The sequence below is a fragment of the Arctopsyche grandis genome, chromosome 12 (assembly GCF_051622035.1).
Source record: "Arctopsyche grandis isolate Sample6627 chromosome 12, ASM5162203v2, whole genome shotgun sequence".
Lineage (NCBI taxonomy): Eukaryota > Metazoa > Arthropoda > Insecta > Trichoptera > Hydropsychidae > Arctopsyche > Arctopsyche grandis.
In genome coordinates, this window is record NC_135366.1 from 19,623,519 (window position 1) to 19,632,684 (window position 9,166).

Consider the following 9,166-nt stretch of genomic DNA (forward strand, 5'->3'; position numbering starts at 1 on the left):
GAATTCGCAAACCGGAAGTAGTATTTTTTTTTAAAACAATATTTCATTATTTTATTTTGACCTTTTAAATTATTTTAAGCGTCTTGATATTTATTGTGTATAATAAAAATAGTGGTTTTAAGTAAAATTAAAAAATTAAATCACCAAATTTAATGAACCGGAAGAGAGATTTTCTCGTCTTAGAAAGGTCAAAAATGTTGTCGCCTGGATCCTGTCCACACCCCTGAACGTATTAAGCTGAAAATTTATATTTGTGTTTTTTATGTACTAACTTAGATTTGGTAACGTTTTGGTCAGAATTCGTAAACCGGAAGTAGTATTTTTTTTAAAAACAATATTTCATTATTTTTTCATTAATTTATTTTGACCTTTTAAATTATTTTAAGCGTCTTGATATTTATTGTGTATAATAAAGATAGTGATTTTAAGTAAAATTAAAAAATTAAATCACCAAATTTAATGAACCGGAAGTGGGATTTTCTCCTATTACAAAGGATAAAAATGTTGTCGCCTGGATCCTGTCCACACCCCTAAACGTATTGAGCTGAAAATTTATATTTGTATTCTTTATGTACTAACTTAGATTTGATAACGTTTTGGTCAGAATTTGTAAACCGGAAGTAGTATTTTTTTTTAAAACAATATTTCATTATTTTATTTTGACCTTTTATATTATTTTTATCCTCTTGATATTTAATGTGTATTATAATTATACTGATTTTAAATAATAAAAAAAATTTGAACAAAATCCGACAACCGGAAGTAGAACTTTTGTCTTGTGCAAGTATTTGCATATATTCGCGCTCAATTTGTATCGCTATCATAGTTATTAGTTCAATATTGAATTTTGTTTTGTAACCTTCTTATATTCCTCAAATACATAGATAAAGTCATGGGTTGGTCACACCCGAATTTTTTTTTAATGTGATGCCTCCACGTAAGCCTTGAGTCAAGATGCAGTCCTAAATATTTAGCTGACAAAGCTTGTGGAACTTGGATTCCGTTTATGAAAGTCTGAGTGCTGACACTATTTCGTCGCAGTGCAAATGTGACCTGCATTGATTTTAGCTCGTTGAGTTTCATTTTCCAGTCCTTGGTCCATTTGCTGATCTTGTCCAGTGCACGCTGCAGGCGTTCAAATGCTTCCTTCTGTGACTCGCTCGATGACATAATGACTGTGTCATCTGCAAATGTTCCAATGAATGTCTCTTCGCTTGTCGGGATGTCAGCAGTGTATATCAGGTACAGTATAGGCCCTATTACGCTTCCCTGTGGTACTCCTGCAGAGGCTGTGAAAAAGTTAGAGAATGCCTCCTCATGAGCAACTCTGAATTTGCGTCCGGATAAGTATGATTCCAGTAATTTGACATAATTTCCAGGTAATGACTTGCTGATTTTGTGGATAAGTCCTTCGTGCCATACCCTGTCGAAGGCCTGTGAGACATCAAGAAATACAGCTGGATATGATGAAAAACAAATGAATATTCAAATAAATTTAAATAAAATAAAACTTTTCAATTAAATATAATAAAAAGTTTAGTATTACATAGTTTAGCCATGTAATTTTATATTACAAATACCGAGCGAAGCCGGGTAAAACCACTAGTATGTACATAATAAATGAAATCATTAAATTGCACGTATTTTCATGGGTGGTAGCCAAAACCGATTGTTTCCTCCGTCTAATATTTTTTGTCCTGGTTTTTTTATTAAACTGATTTGTTTGCGTTAAATTCGTATCCATACATGCACTATGAATGTGCTGACTTTTTTATTTTTACCTATAACATAACTAATAGTTCAATAAATTATATAACATGTTACTTTTTAGTGATTTTTTTCAATTCCTTTAATTTTTTTATATTTCGATCTAACTTAAATCGTTCAATTTGGAGTCGGGAGTCGGTGTCGATGTCGAATATTAAGATAAAATCTAATTCGGAGTCGGTAAATTTTGAACCGACTCCACAGCCCTGCCCTGGTTTTTTACTGACGGTTTATTGTTTTTTACTCAACATTGTTATGAATATTTACTGACCAATTTTTTGTTTTTTAATTTAGTTTCTGGGCATTTTTTTATACAGTTACTTACCAAAAGATAAATTACCTTTTGTAACTATAAATAGTACTGACTTGAAAGATTGTATAATGTAGTAAAATACAGAATTTTATGGTGTTAAAATAGCTTTTGATTAATTATAAAAATATTACTCGAGAACGTTATAAATTAGACGTTTTGTAATATTTAATACGTAAGGCATGTTCCAATTTATTCGATTCAAAGCGTTTTTCTTCGCCATTTTTTTTTACTTTTCATTTTGGATCGCATCGTGAAATTATTTATTTCAACAATAACACTTCTAACGCCGGACTTAATAAGCTTCAACGATTCACGTTTCTTGATTGTCAAAAAAGACTCACTTTCGCCGGTTTAATTATTTATAGTGCGTCGGGGGACCTTTTACCGGCAATTTGGAAGGTTTTTTATAATTTTGCTTGTTGGAAATGTAAGAAAAAACTTTTCCTCGTGTATCGCGGACAAAGGTTAATTTTTTCGTCTTCAAAGAAAATGCTGACTAGACCGACGCGGAAAAAAATAACGGCCACAGGCGTAAATTAAGTGAGACAGTTTGATAAATGATACCGTCAAATATGACTGGTTGTGATGGGTGAGGGGATGATGGGGCGGTTGGGGTGCTAGGTCACGGTCAGAAATTACCGAAAATGTCCCCTCGGGTAATGGCGTACTCATCAGTGGTGTATGATAGGTGGTAAGTAACTGGGTCAACTTTAACGCGACACCCATTGCCGGTAATTACCTGAAGCATTACGTTTATTACGACCGAACGAAATTTTTCATTCCAAATGTTTATTCGCGAAATTCGCATGTATAGAATTTAATGTTACGCGTGAATTTAATTGAAATTTTCAATGCGAAAGTTTTCCAATGTGTAATTTTAATCCCGCGAGAGAATTTTTCAATCAATGCGTCCGATAATTGAATATTTGCAGTTGTGCGTATATTTTGATCGAATTACATAGTTCGAAAGTTTCATCATATCAAAGTTGGACCATTCAAACTATAAACTTGAATATTCAATATCAAATCAATTTTTATATGAATAGCAACTATATAGCTGTCTGTCATTTTATATGACATTATTTAATGAGATTGTAACCCGAAAACAATTTTCAAAAACTTCCCAGACGAAAAAGTTATGCTGAAAAGATGTACCTTTATGCGTACAACTTTCTTTGAAGAACATTAATTCGCCATATATTTTTATTTCTTTAATTTAAAATAAATGACTTCAAAATCTAACCCCAGAAATTTGACTCTCGCTTACACTTTTCAGAAGAAAAGTTGTAGAAAACAACGTCTTACCTTACCATTAACTCACTTTCACTACATTAATCATCATATAAAGTGGTCCCTTATATGAAAATATATAATACAGTTAAAATGTACAATATGTTCGTTAATGAACGAACTAGTTTGTACATGTAAGAACCATAGTATTGTATTGTAAATTGTATTTTCAGTTGTAATATATTTTAACTAGTTGGAATGTATTCCGCCGAACTCACGTAAGCTGATTCATATTGCGAATTACATTCAAACTGGTCAAAATATATACAATATTACAACTGAAAATACACTTATACTTTAAATTGATACCAGGTTAGATGGAGAGGTTAGGTTTTCGTGAAAACGTCACTCGACTACTAAATTGAGTTGGAAAGTTACATTTTTGTTTTGAACACATTCTTAGAGTTATCGTTATAGGATACTCATTACCATATTTCGTAATACCTTGCAAATATAAACGCATTATTGAATTATAAATTACTCGTAAAAACAGACCTGTCGAAGATACTACAACTGTACATTGTTGAAAGTGTATTTGCGCTTGTAGATTTATAATTTACTACTAGAATTGTATTCGAATATGAATGAACCAAAACGTGAATTAGAATATATTACAACTGAAAATGTGTTTTGGCAGTGATGACCTATGGATGTAAAACTTGGACATTGAACGCCAAATTGCTACACAAAGTCCAATACTTAAAGAAGTATAGAACGTTGTACGCTTGGCATAACGAGGAAAGACAGGAAACGGAATACTTGAGTGAGAATTATGACAAGGGTTGTGGAGATAGTGGATAGATTGAAGAGATTGAAATGGCAATGGGCGGGCCACGTGACTAGAAGAATGGACAAAATAAGTTATAAAATGGTACCCGAGATAATGCAAAGGATAAAAGGAAGACCGTGGGGAAGATGGGTGAACGAAATTAGGAAAATGTATGGGGTGAGATGGGTGTGAGTTGCGCAAAACAGAGATGAGTGGAAGCGTGTTGGAGAGGCCTTCATTATAAATTAGTTCCTTTAATTAATTAATCCCTCTCGATGCGTTTCGCCAAATTTTAGCACGCAAAAATTAAATATTTTCAGCTGTGTTTGTATGATTGATAGGGGGTGGAAACGGGTGGGGTTGTGTATCTTGGACGGATAATTAAATTGAAGTATTTCATAATTTCGGGTGAAATTAATTCTCGACATTCAGGACCGAGTGCCATAGCTGAAATTAATTTCCTTTCGAGTGCTACACCCACCGCACCACCGATCCAGCAAGATTGTGCGGAATTCCTCGCGAAGCAATTCCACTACACCGAAGAGCTCACTTTTCGGCAATGAGCACTGTTGCTATATTCCACTGCGAAAATAACCGCAAAAAGCCTTTTGAACATGGTGGATTCAGTGGAAGATGACGAGTGCACGGTAGTAATTGAATTTGCAGGTGGTACGCTAAGAATGTGACAAACACGAGTCCAACTGTTAAAGTTTGCGTTGAATATCTTCAAACATTTGATGTGGCTAAATTGTCTATAAATGGAACAAGAATAAAGTTTGAATATCATACCTACCGTAAATACAAACCAGCTCGAATGTTGCCTAACATTTACTTCTCGGTATTTTGCTTAGTGAATATATTCCTAGAACGCATATGCAAAGGAGTAATCAAGAATCAATTGAGGCACACAAATTTGCAATCAATATTACGTATGTATGTTATGTATGTGCTTTTAGTTTAGAGTTTCATATAATTTTAAATGCTAATAAAACTGAAGCATCAACCTTATTTCTAAGATTTATTCAATTACTTTGCGATCACTTAGTTAATATGTAAAATATTTTAGGGTGATGCATAAGAGGTGTCTTATTTTTGTAGGGCGAGTTTTTTTCAATATTCTTTTTTTATCTCCTGCTTTCTCGGATAATAGAGAGGTCTATTGCTATTTCATGGCAGCATCCTCACCGCCTGAGTCTGGTGTTGAGAAATAATTTAAATAAAGTGCATGGAAATTAATGCTTAAAAGCGCAAATACGCATAATGGTACGTCATAGCTTGCTCAGGTAGACTTTAGTTAAGAATGGACGCGTCTTGATATCTTATCATGTCATTGATAATATATGATATTATAATTTCGACAAATTTCTCCTACATTTTATCAAATATGGAAATCAGCGCTATCGATCAGTGTCAATACTATGTAAATACAAGGATAAAGTATTTTCATCGTCAATCTCATTTGCCATCCACTGCTGATTAGAAATAAATTAAAACAATTCAAATTTTCAGTCGGCCAAATATCCATTTGGCCAAACGTCCGTCGGCTTAATTTCCGTTCACCCAAATATCTGTCCGGCCAAATATCCGTTCAGTCAAGCTTCCGTCGGCCAAGTGTCCATTCGGCCAAAAGTCGGCGCTCGGTAAAAACAAATTTGGTAAAAAACAAAATAAAAAGATCGACCGATTCATACAGCCAGACGTCAGTGACAATTGAGCCTGGCGTATTTAGCCATAACAAGCATATTGAATCACCATTATAATATAAAAATTTTAACATTCATTATACATATATAGCCTATGAGTGAAGTAAAAATATATATTAGAGATAATGAGAACCTACATATAATGCAAATTTTATGATATATTGTGAAAAAGAAAAAGTTTCAGGCGCTTAAACAATTACAATCTGACAAAGCAAGAGGGTGGCGGAAAGGAAAATAAATACGGCAACTTACCATTAGACGTCAAGATGTTCAAAATTGTACATTTTTTAAACTTGTCTATTATGATTATTCTTCCCCATTGTAGTGGCGGATTTGATTTGAATATACATACATACATTATTGACCAAAACTGCGCAAAATGGCAAAGTTTCAAAACGATCGGAAAAATGTAAAATATCAAATCCAAATCTTGTCAGACGAACGACAAACATAGAAGAGGCTTGTGATAAAAACGCTTTAAATTTACATTCCTTAGAAAAAATTTCATGAATTGTTTTTATTTTTGATATTTTAAGAAACTTAAAGTGCCATTAATATTTATATGTATAATACAATATCAACATTCAACATTCAAAGTTTGACAACAGCATTTAACTGAACCAATTCACTTGAAAGTTTGCAAACATAAATATTTTCGGTTAAAATACAATTTTCTATTAAAATTTGAGTATCCCCCCCACCTCTGTTTCCTTTCCAGAAAGCTTATTTACTAAGTTTTTAATTCATTAGCGAATGTTGATAGAAGCTACCTATTTTGGAAAATAGTATCTGTTTACTTTGGTTACCATATCAATTGAATCAACGTTCAGTACTTGCGTTACGGTGTGTGAATTTGTTGTGTTTACTTGTATTTAGGAGATGAAAAATAAATCATTTAAAACCATGCAAGTTAATAAGTGGTTTTACGTGATATTAATATTTAGTTTCAAGATCAAATATTTACATTTGTCCATATTATCCAATATTTAATTTCATTTATTTATTCATTTAAATAGTTTTTACACAAAACTATTTCTATACAGCGTTCGTAGTTCGTAGTACTGAATATAAACTATTTTACTACTATAAAATAGTTATAGATTACTATTACAGTACATACACGTGAGAGATGAAGTCTCTCGCGCACATACAGTACTAGCCGAAGCGTGAAACTCCTACCTCTTCAATTTACCGGTCGATTGTTTCGAGAACACGCTCGCGAAACTTTTCATCGAGCGATGTAAATTTTCTATTAATCAAGTTAAAATTTGTGCACGGGATTTTCCGCAGAACCTTGCTCTCCCTACATAACCTAACCTACTTCGCCGCCAGCGATTTAACTTACCATTATACATATGTATATTCGTGATGTACACGTATGTATGTATGCATTGTAGAAGTAAGCCCTTGAAAGTATTTCTCGAGTAGCACGAAACACGCTTCTGTAAAGACCTGTACGCCCGTAAGCTCTCGTCGGTATGTAAAGCAATATCGAAGTGTTCTCTCAAGTTCTCTCCCACTGTTTAGTACCTCGCACTACTGCTTACGAGTGGATATTAATAAAGTTTGGCCGTCAAATGGGTGTATACGAACTTGTAGGTGCACAAATTCTAAATATCAGGATCTTGAAGTATGTGTTTGGAATTAGTCCGATCAGATTCGATCGAAACTAATCGGAAATTCGGTATAAAATTTGCTATGACAATAGAGGACTAAAGCTAGTTGTCGTTTGTGAAATTTTACCTTTAACTCTACTTTTGTGAAACACTCAATTTACACATTCCTTACATACATTATCACATTGAAAGCAGCTTTCGATGATATTTGAATGCCAGGGCCGCGCCTAGGAGTTCGGCCGCCTGTGTGCAAACTTAAATCAGGCGCCCTTTAATTTTATCAACATTTGTATAAATCATATTAATAAAAACAAAATGAAATCCATACTAGTAGTGCAAAAATCTTACCTTGTGATAAATAAATTGTGTGAGAAATATAGTGTTGAAAATTTTAATCACAATAAACCAGAAAAACAGACAGAAGACCAAAACTTTTAGCTCTGAATAGGACCAGGCAACAAGAGAGATAGAACGTTTTCAAATTCATTCATGAAAATATAGTGTTTTTACCCATCAATCCCACATCTAAATCATATTTTCTGTTGTGACAAATCTTCTGTATTTATTGTGTGTATAATTTGTAAAAAATATGTACAAAATATAAAACCATAGATGTCTCAATGGATTAATTCTGTAATTAATTAATTGTTATTTCGTGTTGTTCAGCTTCTGGAAATACAGTGATTTATGTAATAATAAAATGCTGCATTGTTTGTAATTAATTGTCCAGGAAGGCGCATTGGGGTCTTCCTGTCAAGTCTTCCTAGTATATACCTATCTATGTATAAATAAAATAAAATCTAGGACTTTTTTTTCGATGACCAACCAATACTCAACATCCTTGAACAAATACATATGGCAGTCGCAAAGATAATAGAACATAAAAGACGCTCTATGCGGACCGAAGCTATACCTGCCATCCCGTTATTTCTCCAAATAATTGTTCGGGTGTGTTATGAGTTGTAACTTGCAACAGCAAACCACAAGTATACAACAAGACAACCTAAATACATTTTAAAAAGTACGATGTCTTGTTTCGTATTTTTATGGAATATAATTTTTTGACTGTCATTTCTTTCGACCACCTGTGTGCGTTGCACACATTTGTACATGTGATAGGCGCGGCCCCGATTACAATTAATGATGTCCCGAGACTTTTTCCCACTCTTAGACAAAGTTCAAAATATCGACCCCTCTAAAAATATGATTATAATAGTATACACAAATATTTTTTTTAAATTGTAAATTTATTCCGAATGTATTTTTAATGAACATATATTTGACCATGATACCATTATGGGGTCTACCCCTGAGCGACACCAATGGTATTAAATTGTTTAAATTAAATTCATAGATTATTTATTTTAAATCATATTCAAATAGTGGTGATAAATAGTAGGTAGGATGGTTTTGCTAATTCAACAATGAAATCAGATGAATTGGCAAACTCTGGTAGAAACGATCGACTTGGAGTCACAAATATCTAAGTCTGACCAGCAGCACTGCAGAAATACTCTGAATAAATTCTCATCAATCGAAGTCAACCTAGAGCTTAAACCTGAGAGCCTCTCAGTGTTTAGCATTAACGCAACCACCAAACTATGTATTCTGGTTACTATTTGAAATTGAAACATTTTAATGGAAGTAATTTGGATGTATTCGCCTAGATCGGTTGTTAACGTTTGTCTTACTGTATTAAAAAAAATCC